The sequence below is a fragment of the Suricata suricatta genome, chromosome 2, assembly GCF_006229205.1.
Source record: "Suricata suricatta isolate VVHF042 chromosome 2, meerkat_22Aug2017_6uvM2_HiC, whole genome shotgun sequence".
NCBI lineage: Eukaryota > Metazoa > Chordata > Mammalia > Carnivora > Herpestidae > Suricata > Suricata suricatta.
Window position 1 is genome coordinate 155,164,023 of NC_043701.1, and position 13,821 is coordinate 155,177,843.

Genomic DNA, 13,821 nt, shown 5'->3' on the forward strand with positions numbered 1-13,821 from the left:
TAGCTACTCTTATTTTCCATCCCTGGTTGGGAGTTTTTTCTCGGGAGACTCTATTCATTTTGTCCTGCTTAAACCAGCCCAGTGCCTACTTTTGCCTTGGTTTCTCCATCCAGATCCCTGGCCTGCTCTCAAGCCAACTGCCCAGGGCCACTGGGGCAGTGACAGATCTCTCAGCTCCAGTTCCAGCCTGTCTCACCTCCCCGCTGGCTGCGGGGTCCTCTCCTATCTCCAGGCCTCTGTGCGCACCGTCTATAAAGAGAGGCACAAGCACAGAAGAGGCAGCAGTGTATATGTTACAGCAGCCTGGGAAAGACTCCCAAACATCAACATAACATGAAAATGTTTACATTGTTACCCCCCCTCGATTCAGCATAAATAGCTACAACCCCTGACCATCATTCTGCACTCACAGGAAGCAGCCACCGACACTGGCTCTGCCCCCACTAAAGACAAACTCTAAATGGAGAAGAGCAATCTGCAAACGAATGATCTATTTACACGTCAGCCTAGGAAACAGCTCACAGGCACAGCTGCCAGGCTCCACACAAATTCCAGGCAATAAGAGAAACTGTTTGGATTTCAAAAGATACATCCTAGTGACCCTTGACACTGGGAAACCAAATTCCAAGGCCGGTCTACAGGCTGATGTTAATAATCGATGCATAGGGCATTATATAAATGAGTAATGAGTTTGCGCATCGACACACAGGCAATTCCGGGATCTTCTAAGCACCCGTTCCTGTCACAGCTGCTTGGAGCTAGAATATCCTCCATGAATGGTGGAAAGCCAAGGCACAAATGAGAAGGAGACCAGCAGAGCCAGTTACTGGTGAAGGCATCATTACTCAATACTCCTGATCACCGGTCCTCAGGCAGCATGTTTATGCCACGCTGAGAATCCAGATTGCCAGGAACAATCTGCACACAGGTCAGTCCTGGATCCACCCTCACTGGACCCTTGACTCCAGGCCTGTCACGGGCCTTGCTCTACTACCTGCCCAATGTGCCTCAGTGCCTCACTTGGGTGAAGTGAGATGCCACATCGGATATGCGCGTCTAGAGTACAGTCACTACCCCCATCCCCATGCACTCTGTCACGCTAAAACCTTCCTACTTCAAAACCTGAAACGAACTGCCGAATACATGCTGGGGAAGACAAGGGCCCTGAGCTCTCAATGTTAAGGAGGAACCCTTTCCCCCACCCCCTACCCCCACAGACAAGGCGGGTAGGGGCCATGCCTACATGTTCACCAATACTTGTTCAAAGGATGAAAGGAGTCCATGGCTATTAAAGCGCTTAAGGTTCCATGGGCAAGCAGGGATTCACCTATGAAATGGGGCTCCCTCCCGGCCCTGGGGCTAACATCAGAGCTCTCTTTCTCCTCATTCAGCAAAACAGGGCACTTGGAGCCGCACCATGCCACACCAGATGGACCTGCTTGAAAGAGTGAGCAAATCACTAAGCGACAGAAACCTCAAAGAAAAGCCAGGATCCAACTGCCAAATTACCCAGGAGCTGTCCCTTCTCTCCTCGACATGCCTCTGGCACATCCCCCTGCTCCATGGGGATGATGGCAAATGTCTGTGACTCCACCCCTCCAAGGTTGTGAAATACAGTAGGGGGAGAAGGAATGTTTGGGGACAGGAGAAAGGGCTGTGGGTAGAAGCAGACCAGGAGGAGAGGGACATTAAAGGGATCCTTGTTCAAAAGCAGCAACGAATACTGGGACTCAGAGGACTTCATGAACATGCTGGCATTTTTATATCAGCTCTCCTGCCTGGAGCAGGGCATGGCTTAGAAACATTCAGTTCCGCGTCGCTCTCCAGGTGGTCAGTTAGCTCTGCAAACACAGCCCAGCCTGCCAACATTCTTTTTCCACTTTTCAGTCTCCTGTTTGAAAATGTCTCTCTGAGGGGCGCCTGGGTGGCTCAGTCGGTGGAGCGTCCAACTTCAGCTCAGGTCATGATCTCGTGGTTCGTGAGATCGAGTCCCACATCGGGCTAGCAACTGTCAGTACAGAGTCTGCTTCGAATCCTGTTTCCCCTCTCTCCCTGCCCCCCTCCAGCTCACATGTGTGTACTCTCTCTCAAAAATAAGTAAACATTAAACATGATGATAAAAAAATAAAATAAATTTTTAAAAAAGTAAAATGCCTCCTTGACTCCAGCACTCCACCAATAACTTGGTCCCTCTTCTCATTCTCAACATCATTACCACGTGTCAGGCACAGATCTAAAGCCTGGCACTATTGGATCACCCACAGCCCCATGAGGTAGGTACTATTACTTTCTCCATTTTACAGGCACAACACCTGAGGCTCAGATCAGTAACTTGCTCTGGGAAGCAGCATAGCCAGGATTGTGAGCTCAGGCAGCCGAGCGCAGAGACCACACTGTCACTCCACTCCCCGCCTCCAGACCACACTGTCACTCTGCTCCCCACCTCTCTTCCGAGCAAGAAGAGCCAAGCTCCGAGAGGAGAGATCTGTTCCCGGCTCAGGCCCATCCCGCTACACGACCTTAAGCAAACGACTTTTCTGTGCATCAGCTGCCCCAACTGTGAAACAAGGCTAATCACAGATGCCTGGTCTAGAAACACAGAATGTTAGCTCTGCAGGCCTGCGCAGGCTGCGTAAGAGAATTTCCGGAGGTGAAGGGACACACCGTATCTGTGCTGTCCACAAGGTGGCCACTAGTGCTGTGTGTCTACTGAGCACTGAAAATGGGGCTACTGTGAATGAGAAACTCCATTTTCTTTTATTTAAAAAAAATTTTTTTTAAATTTTTAAGTAATCTCTGCACCCAGCATGGGGCCTGAACTCACAATCCTGAGATCAAGAGTTGCATACTCTACTGACTGAGCCAGCCAGGCGCCCCAAGAAACTGAATTTTAAACTGTATTTTAATTAATTTAAACATAGGTAGCCATATATGGCTAGTGGCTATGGCACTGGAAAGCTCAGCTGTAGTCTATAAACTTGAGGATGGCAGCTGCTCGTTCTCTCTGGCCACCGCTGTACCCCAGAGCCCAGCACACAGACCCCCGTCTATAGCTTGTGCTCAGTGAGTCTTTGCTGAATAAAATCAAAAGCAAAGGCCTTTTTAGGTGCCCTGATATGACTTCACCTCCTGCCCAGGGATTGACCTTCCAGGTTCCCTGGTCAATGGGCATCTAACCTTGGCTTGACGAGGAGCTCAGGGCCTCCCAGATGCAGCGCGCAGCAAGGAATGGCTCTCATGATAGAAAGTGCTTCTACGAAGCCAAATTTATCTCCCTGAAATTTCAGCTTACTAGTCCTGGCACATTAGCTCACAGGTTTAGGGAAAGCAAAATAAATGATGAAAAAGCACTTAAGCATTTGTGAACACTACAAACACAGGATTATGTCTGTAATTCACTTTCTTAGTTAAGATGGATCTGATCTTAACTCGTAAAGTATGAGGCCGATTAAACAAATACATGCCTGTGAACTACCTGGAGGAAACAATCCTCTAGTGTCAACGCTGCGGTAGCGAACAGCTACCGCTGCTGAATCTACCATCATCGCATTTGACATCTGAGCCCCCAGCTCCGTAAGTGAGTCAAGGAGTGTGCAGCTGGACACTCAAAAAGTGAGGCCTCATTCTCCAAGCAGGGTCTGGGAATTCTGGCAGAACAACTCACGTTTTCTTATGTCCTGACGTGCACTGGCTGGTGGTTCCATAGTGTAGCGGTTATCACGTCTGCTTTATACTAAGTGGAAAAGCCTAACGTGTACCATACACCTGCTATGTACCAAGGACCATGTCAGATACAAAGAAGACTACAATGTGGCCCTCACAAGGAGCTCTGTCTACAAAGAGTGAGAGGTCAAGTTTGCAGAGTACTGACTGTGCAAGGCACTGAACTATAATCAGAATAAAGACATACAAGCCAAACCGTCAATCCTCTGTGACAAATGTCATAACAGATGCGCATACAAAATACTGACCTGGCTGCCTTAAAAGGCATACCTGGAAGGGTCTTAGCACCAGGCCTTGACAAAGCAGGTATTCAGTGTGGTGAATGGGATCAAATCTTGACCAATAGCTCATTTTAAGGCTGGGGAAACCGAGACCCAGACAGGTTAAGTGACTTCTAAAGGTGACTCAGGTCATTAGTGATGGGGCTAGAGACAGCGTCTGAGCCTTGTCATGCTCTAGCCCAATAGCCTACAATGCTGTCTCACAGTGCTCCCTACCCTACACGGCACAGAGAGAATGGCAGGATCTGCTGCCTGTTACTACATCGATCTCAGAATAAACAACAGATTTATCTTTGTAAGATTGTATGTTTGGATATCTTGAAATCTCATGACTAACTGTATATATATACCATCTTAGAAACATGCATTCAATCAGTTAACAAACATTTTGGGGGGATATATGACATATCAGGCACCCGTTTCAGGGCTTGGATAAAGAGCTGAAACTTCTGGTCAAATCAGAGGGTTAAACACCCATATTTATCCCAGAACCCCACTAGAAAAATTTGATTTTTAATGGAAAGGAGACAATGGAAGACAAGCCATGTCAACAGAATTCCAGAAGACAGAGAGCTGACCACCATGCAGGAGCTGATTCAGGTGTCTGCTCCGCTAAGTGCCAGCAGGGGAGAAACCACTAAACAAGAGGGAACTAATGCCACAGAAACAGGAGAAGCCTCAGGAATTGGAGGTACCAAGGACTGAGAGGGGAGGGGAGAGAGGCTAAAAAGAGAGTCTGCTAAAAGTTTGTTCAAGGAGCAATTACAGCCCAGGGTCTCCCCTCCTGCAATCTGCTCAGTCTGACTTCCCACCCTCAGGAAAAAGATGGTAGAGACTCACTGTTTAGGCAAACTACAAGACAGACTCTGATTCAGACACAGCTAAGGGAGGGACATGGCTGACAGAGAAGCCAGAGAAGGGGGCAACCTTCAGAAAAGGACAGAGAGAGTGAAAGTCTGCATACCAAACAGGGCACCCAGTCTCCTTTGCCACCAAGGCTCCCAGAATGCAGGACAACCAGGCTGTTACACCCCCAGGCAACATTTTTCTCCAGGAAACCCCAACATCCCCATGGAAAAGATCTACAGGCACTGACATTTAGGTATCACTAGCAGGAAAAAAGCAGACTCTCTTCTGGAACCCTACAAGGAAGTTAAGCCCCCTTCCTTGTCACACAGATGCCAAATCAGCATTTTGGTGTTCACTCTTAAAATATAAATGGACAGTGAAGGCTCCAATGGGAAATTCAGTAACCAAAACAAGAAGGAAAAGGGGCTTGGAGGAAACAAAGACAAAGCAGGAAACAACAGAAAAACAAAACAAACTCAAAACACAAAAAGCCTAACATAAGTGAATTTATTGCACCTGTGAAACAAGAACAATACGCTACTTAAAAAAAAAAAAAAGCACCAGAGAACAAGGGAGTTCTAGAAAGTAAACACGAAAGTGTGTTTCATGCATAACCATGAAAACAAAATTTAAAAATTCAAAAGGGTTAAGGATAAAGCTGAAGATGTCTCTCAAAAAGTATAACAGGGGCACCTGGGTGGCTCAGTTGGTTAAGCATCTAGCTCTTGATGTCACTTCAGGTCATGATCTCATATTTTGTGCGATGGAGCCCCATGTAGGGCTCCCTGCTGTGCATGGAGCCTGCTTGGGATTCTCTCTCTCTCTCTCTCTCTCTCTCTCCCTCTCTCTCTCTCTCTCTCTCTTCCCCTCTGCCCTTCCTCCTACCACGTGCATGCACATACATGCTCTGTCTCTCTCAAAATAAATAAATAAACTTTAAAAAAGTAAAAAATAAAATGAAAAACAGGAAATAAAAAATTTAAAAATCATAAACTCAACCTAGGACATCCAATATCCAACTAATAGAAGAGTTCCAAAGACAAAAGAAGAAAGGAAATTATCAAAGAAAAATATAAGAAAATCTCCCAGGACTGAAGAATGTGAGTCTTCAGATCAAAACAGCACACCAAGGACCCAGCACAACAAATTTACAATATAGCAAAACTTTCAGTGAGAAAAAAGCAGGTTACCCTTAAGTGATTAAGAATCGGGGCACCCGGGTGGCTCAGTCAGTTGAGCGTCCGGCTTCAGCTCAGGGCATGATCTCACGGTTCGTGGGTTCGAGCCCCGCATCAGGCTCTGTGCTGACTGCTAGCTTGGAGCCTGGAGCCTGCTACAGATTCTGTGCCTCCCTTTCTCTCTGACCCTCCCCTGATCGCACTCTCTCTGTCTCTCAAAAATAAATTTTAAAAAAGACATAAAAAATTTTCAAAAAGAATCAGAATGGCATCTGAATTCTTGCCGTTAAGACAGTGGGGCAATGCTTTCAAAACTCTAAGGGACAATGGCTTTCAACTTAAAGTTCATTCTAGACAAATCAAATCACCAATCGAGCGTAAATACAGAATAAGGATATTTCAAACATGCAAGTGTGACGTCATCAACTTCCACAGACCCTCTCTTAGAATCTCCTAGAGGAATAAAACAAGAAAGAGGACACACGGGATCCTGCCCAGGACAAGGCAAAGAGATCCCCAGAATGAGTCAGATCACAGGCCTAGAAGTCAACCCAGAAAAGAGGAGAGATATGGAGGCCTCTGGGAGGGAGGTCTCCAAGGGGAAAAAAATTGTAATAAAATAAAAAGGAACATATGTTATAAAAATAATAGATGCTTTGAAATGCTGTCAGAGACTTTGATAATTAGTAATATATACACAGAAAACTAAGTAGAAAAAAAGAAGGCAATTATCAACACCAAAAAAAAGATTTACAAGAAAGGAAATATCATTATAGGCAACTATATGGCTCTGCCATGAACACTATTTACATAGCCAAAATAACTTAAGCATTAAGTATCAATGTGACCCAAAACTGTGATGTAACCATATCAGGAAAACCAGATGAAAGGATGTACGTGGGGAAGGGACAGGAGGGGAGAAGCAGGGAAGAAGGGCCCCTCTAATCTGTGGTATGACATCAAGGAATAACATCCAAACCAAACAATCAGGAAACACCCCTGTAAGTAGGAACTTACAAATATAATAGCAATATCAGGAGAAGTAGCTAAAACGGGTGGAAGGGACTGTGGTAGACAGAATAATAGCCCCTCAAAAGTGAAGATGTCTATACCCTAATCCCCGACCCTATAAACATGTTCGTGGCAAAGGGGAATCCAGGTTGCGAAGGGAATTACGGTTGCCCTAAGCGAATTTAAAGTAGGGAGAGTACCCTAGATCATGCAGGTGTGCCCAAGTAATCACAAGTGTCCTTAAAAGTGAAAGAGGGAGGAATGAGGGAGGCAGAGGAAGATGGGGCTAGGAGAGGTGCTCCCAGGGATACAAAGGGAAAAGCACTCAACCAGCCACCGCTGGCTCTGAGGGCAGAGAAGGGGCCAGGAGCCAAGAAATGCAGGCACCTTCTAGAAGCTGGAAGACACAGCAAGGAAACAGATTCTTCCCAGAAGAGAATGCAGCTCTGTTACCACCTTTATTTTAGCCCAGTGAGAACCTCTTCAGACTCCTAATCTATACCACCATAACGTGAATATATTTTACTTCAAGCCACTATGTTGGTGGCAATTTGTTACTGCAGCAATAGAAAATCACATTCAGTGACTGGCTCTGAGGAGTAATCCTGGAATGAGGATTAAGCCTTGCAGTGTTACTTGACTTTTAAAACTATATATATGTATGAATATATATGTGACTTTGATGTGAAATAAAATTGAATTTAAAAAGAGATGAAACACAGATTCTTTCTTGCCAGATCTCACAATCTGGTAGAACAGAGAGACAGGAACCAGCTACTGCTGAACACAGGAAGAAAAACACCTTTCAGATGTGAGGAGTCTGAAAGGAGAAGGAGTCAGTCAGGCAAAGGGGGAAACAGGCCTTCTGGTGAGGGAACAAGTCCAGGTGTGAGAGAGAACCTGGTCTTTGGGGACATGGATGAGGTCTGAATGCCGGGGACAACCAGTGCACCTGGCAGAACCAGCGGGTAGGGCTGGGGGGCAGGGGGTGGGCAGCTCTCAACAAGTGCGATGCCTGCCCCGCGGCTGCCTTTTCAGCCGGCCTAAGGGACCTGCTCTGCATAATAAAGTGTGCGGGAAGCGGGTGCCTGGGAAGCTCAGTCGGTTAAGCATCTGACTCTTCCTATCAGCTCCGCTCCGGGTCTCACAGTTGAGACTGAGCCCCATGTCAGGCTCAGTGCTGAACATGGAGCCTGCTTGGGATTCTCTTTTCTCTGCCTCTCTCTCTCCCCCAAAATAAATAAATAAACTTAAAATAATAAAAATATAGTGGGCATGGACACGTGAAGGCCCAAGAAAAACAGCATTTTCCTGGACCATCAGTTGTACTCAACAGTAAAGCATTTCAAATACTTTTATACTAAAACCAGCACAGACATATTACAGAGTAGAATACAAAACTCATGTGAATTTTTAACACATTAACTAGAGATTTCAAGGCAACTTCTTGCTTGCAAGGCCGGCTTTAGACACTAACCTACCTGCTGACCACTGAGCACTAAATTCCATCTTCTCTGTAATTAATCTGAGTCAGAAGACAATTTTAAAGCAGTACAGCATGCATCCATCAAAGCACGTGGGACTTCATACCCACAACCTGTCAGTGGGTGCCTACACTCCTTTGGGTCCCTACCAAGATGAATCAGAAGGTTGAGAAGCATCTCATTCTTTTCCAAAGAGGTGCAGGCCCTGCCACTGACTGTTGGGGTAGCTCAGCTGAGGGAAACAAGGAAAAACCATCACACTGAATTCTTAGATGTACTCTCTTGGCCATAAGCCCACCCACCTCCCCGACTCTCAGCATTACCAGAATCACAGACAAGAGCCCCCAGCTTCATCATCCGCACCCCAACCTTTAGAGGACAGGCCCCTGTTGGAGAATACACTGCAGACACTCTTTCCATGGAAGGAAGTCAAGAAACAGGGCACATCTCCTGGGAGAGGGTGTCCCTGGTGTCCACAATACAGGGTGGAAACTTTTTCTATTGTTGTCATTGTTTTTGTTATAAAAACAATAAGAGCCAGCCATGTGACAGTTAGCTGGGGATTTTTTTTTCTATGAAGAGCCACTACTGACCACAGAAAAAAAGGGGGTGGGGGTAAGGGGGAGGCAGAAATCAGTGGAAGGCCACACAGAAAGAAGTAAAAAGCAATTTAATTGGATTTGCTTCGTTCGTTCTGTGTGTAAAACACATACCCACACATCCAAAAAAATGAACTCAACTGATTTTAAATTAAGAACAGAGAAGACTAAATTTTAATAACAGTAAATACATTAAAATACACCACAAAGCTACATTATTGACAGTAAAGAAAGAATGGGGGAAGAGAGAGAAAGAACGGTATAGAGGAGGAAGATGTGGGGAAGGCAGAATGGGGCGACAAAGACACACACACACCAACGACACACACACACACCCCTAACCAATCACCAAAAGAGGGAACAACTCAAGGATCCACTGAGACACTTCCTAGGCCTGAGGAACCGGCCAAAGTAAACTACACCATACAGGCCAGCTGTTGGCTCGGGCTATTATCACCCTTCATCCTCGCTTTTGGAGGGCCACGGAGCCGGTTAAGCACTGTTCCCGGCTCTTTAATTAATTGCTCACTGCAACATTCTGAGGCTTAACTCCATTCCAGGCCAGAAGCTCCCCTCACGTGAGCTACAGTTCAGTGAATCAGCCATCTCCAAGTTTGCCCTCTGAAAAGGGAGTACATGAAACGCTATCTCATAAAACAAAACAGTGATGAAAGTCAGAGGAGATAATGCTGCTTGAGTTGAAAAGAAATTCCACAGGAAACTTTTAGTTTTGCATGTAAAAAAAAAAAGAACCGGGACTTCAGCAGAAGCAGGTCCTGCCTCAGCATTCTCTGGCATCACCACCAGCACACCTGACTTCCCACATGTTCAAGTCCTACCTGCCCCAGTGGCTTCAAAGTCCTCAGCTGGCCGGAAACAAAGCAGCCTCTACCACACCCTGCAGTCTGAGGGTCAACCGGAGAGACCCCAACCCTGGGCGGGCCTCTCGGTCCATCCACTCCCACCCCTGTCTAAGCAGAGCCTCTGCTTACTTACTTTGCTCCAGGGGCTACAGGACTCTGCTGTTTCACAGCTGGCAGAGACCCCCTTCCAGCATCATCCCTCCCTCCTCCAAGCTTGGGGTCTGTTTTCCTCTTCCCCACCTGACCTGCCTCCAACCTCTCCCTTCTTCAGCCCCTATTTCCTCCTTACTTTTGGCTGTCCCATTTTAGAACCTCAGTGGAGGAGGGAGTTCAAGAGATAAATCTAGAACACAGGACCTAGAATTTACCCACCTGGGCGCCTGCCCCAGCTTTGCATCTTGCTACCTGTAAGACTTTGGACAAATCACCAAACGTTCCCAATCCCTCAAATTCCTCAGTGAGGGGGATGAAATCTGGCAATCACAGAGTTTTCTTCCAAAGCCCATGCTCTAAATACCTGAACATTCACCTGTATAACCATAAATATATAACCTCGAGTGAAACACTCACAGGAAGAGAGAACAAATTCTAGAAATTCCCCTTCCTTAGCATTCTGCCAATTCAAGTCTTCCCAACCAAACACCCACTCAGAGGGTGGGTGCCTCTCACTCAGGGCCATTCTAGCTTCGAATTATTTGCATACACATAATGATCTTACAAATCAAGGAAAAGGCGAGTCTGAAGCCATCAGAAGCCTAAGTCCTGGAATGCTTCTTTCACGCCATTGAGCAATACTGTGAGTTTAACATCAATTTAGCAAACAGAATAGAATCTTAAAATGCCCTCACAAACAGCACTTGTGAATCTAAGAACAGTAATGCTGTCAGGAGCCCCTGGAAATGGTCTGCTCTAAAGCTTCCACTTTCTTCCAACAAGGACACAGGCCCAGAGAGTGGAAGCCACCAGCCCAAAGCCCAAAGGAGGATGGTGGCCAGGATCAAAGCCAGCGGTCCTGCCTCTGACCCAGAGCTTCTCCATCAAACGTTTTTGGGACCTTTTTACAGAGACAGATTAAATCCTAAATTACCAGTGAGTGCCCTCTACAGCAAATCTATGTCCATGTCCAAGGAAGGGTCCAGAGCTAAGTTTGAATGGCCATTACCAACACTACCTAATAAAAGCCTTCTTTCCAGAACTCTGCCCATTCATTCTCTGCAAAGAAAACCCCAGACTCTGCTATCTATATTCAACTTTATTTTAGGGAGAGAAGAGAGGAGAGCTGAGCAGCCCTTTGTTCTGCCAGTAAGAAGCATCTGCTCGTCCTTTCCCAGACCTCCTACCTCACCCCCCATTATTCCCAATACCTTCAGAAAAGTTCACAAAAACTCTCCAACTAGAATGAAAGAGAGCAGGTAGGTCAGAGGAGGATGGGGCCAACAGGGGGTGGGGGTAGAAGGGAAGATGACAATATCCTTCCCTCTGTTGGCCCTAAAGGATTGAAAGCCTTTCTTTTCAGTTGCTAATTCCCTGCTGGGAAGTCACCAGTGACAGTTCAACTCAGGGCCCTCCAGCTGAGAAATGAGCTCTCTGCAAAGCCAGGACAACTACCCCTTTCGCAACCGCCCACTCTACCAGTGCCCTGAGCAAAGGTATCAACAGACCCACCCTTCCCTGCCATCCCCTTAGGCCAAGAGCCTGGGACAGCAGAGCCTGGCTGGCAAGGAGCTATTTCAGGCAGCATCAAGAGGGTGGGGCAGAAAAACTGCTGGCAGCATCCTCTTCCTCCACCCCTCCCTCAAGCCAACATACACACACACACACACACACACACACACACACACACACCCTCTGGTGGGTAGACAGCCATCTAGCTCACCTGTGTCTCAGGGTTGCAGATCTGGAGTCTCCAAATGTCCAGCATGTGCTTTCTGTCATTGAGGCTGCTGTCCCCATCTGCTGCCCACCCCACTTTTAATCCACCCCCTTCTCCTCAATCAACCACCAAGCTACCTTTCCAATCAAAAACACATAATTGAAATACCGAGGAGCTTGAAAACCAAGAAGAATGGAGATAGACAAGCCATCCCTGGCCTTCACTTATGAGAAGAAAAGTGGGCGGGGGGGGGTGATGTCAGAGGCCTGACTGCTAGATAGGTTCCATGTTGATGCTAAATGAACCTCCCTCCTATTGACGGTGAAATCAATTCTGGCAATTTCAGCAGGTCGGCCCTGTGACAACAGGAGCATCCCCAGCGCTCAGTTTAAAACAAAAATCCGAAGACTCAGCCAGAACATGCTGGGAAAACCCAGGGTCTGGATAAAAGGAGCTACGCTCAGTGGGATCCCTTCTGCTTTTATGTAGCAATGTAATAGCGTAATAAATTCTGTCTGCCTGAAGAAAGCATGCACTGGTGAATTTCAAAGCCATCTTACGACAGCGGATGCACGGGGATGCAGAATTCGATAGCACATTCCCCCATGAAAGGTACATAATGACTTCAAGCCTCTTTCTCCCTCTATCTTGAATGGCGCTGCCGCGTATCAAGGAAGCCACATCGGAAAGCAGCCAGGTGGGAGCCGGGGATGCCCGGGGAATTCGGAGAAAGGAGTCGGCTTTCCGTCCATGTCGGTGATGAGCAGCCTAGCAAGATGCTGCCAGTCACTCTGGGGAATGAAGGAGCATGGGCGGACGGGCACGCACGGTTCTCCCAGACCCACACACGTACCCGCTCATTCAGGCGGGTCCTAGGCCAGACGGATCGTCCTAGCGGCCCCTCCCGCCGCCCTCTCCTCTTGGGGGATGCTGATAAATGAACACACCTGCGATGCCTCCATCGTGCCGCTCGCTCCCTCCTTCTTCCTCTGGCTGCTGCAGAGGGGCCCTTCCTCGGTAGTTTCACTTTACAGCGCAAACCCACCCGGGCTTTGATGTCTCCTCCACCCACCCATATTGCAGCCAGCCTGAGGCAAGCGGACGTTCTCTCCTAGCAGAGGCCATGATCGCACGTACCCCCACCCACAAAAAAACAAAACCTGAATCCCGGGAAGCCCCGCACCCTGGGGAACTTTCCTTGAGAGACTGGGGATCCACCCAGCAGGAAGGAAGGAAGGTTCGGCCGAGGGGTACCACGGTTTTCCCCGTGGCCACGGGGGATGCTCTGGGGGAGGGCGTCCCCCAAGTCCTTCTAACAGCTGGCCCTTTAAACGCGCCTCCTCCTAACGCGGAACAAAGGCGCCGCCCGCGGGGGCCGGGCCGCCGCACGCCCCCGGCGCCGCCGCGGCAGTAGGGCGAGTGCGGGCGGGTAAGCGGGCGTCTGGCGCGGGCTTACCTTGTGGGTCTCCGGGCGGGCGGGCGGCGCGCGTCCTGCCCCACTCGCACTACACGCTGCAGTTGGCCCCGCTCTGTTTTTCTGGGACTCGCCGCTGACTTCACCGACACTTCGCGGCCCGCCAATGGGCTGAGGCGGCCGCCCCCTCATTAGCATGCGTCTGGAACCGTCCACTCCGGCAGCGCCCGGGCGGGGGGCGGGGCAAGGGGGCGGGGCTCGGCCCGGCCGTGACAGGAAGGGGCGTGTACCCCAATAGGAGTGGTAGAAGCACCCCGCCGCCCCGCCCCACGGCATTGTGAGCCGGGAGCGCGGGCCCGCGGATCTTCGGCAACTAGGCGCGCGCGGTCCCAGTAACCCTTTCAGTCCTGGGCGGCCGCTCGCTGGGCCCGAGGCCTCAGAGGTCCTGGTCCTTCAGAGGGCTCGCCTGCCAGGAGCTGGGAAGGAACCTAGGGCATAAAAATAACAGCTAACATGTCTTGAGTGCATATGTTGCTTAACCTCTGT

The 13,821-nt window shown here is 48.5% G+C and overlaps 1 protein-coding gene across 1 annotated transcript in view; it reads right to left on the bottom strand.

The window, feature by feature from the left end:
- The window catches only part of SORBS1 (sorbin and SH3 domain containing 1), a 224,269-nt gene extending 210,865 nt beyond the window's left edge, over window positions 1-13,404 (bottom strand). The window contains exon 1 of the mRNA XM_029932268.1: window positions 13,318-13,404. The gene's annotated coding sequence lies outside the window, so the exon portion shown is untranslated. The remainder of the gene's footprint in view (window positions 1-13,317) is intronic.
- Between the last annotated feature and the right edge of the window lie 417 nt (window positions 13,405-13,821).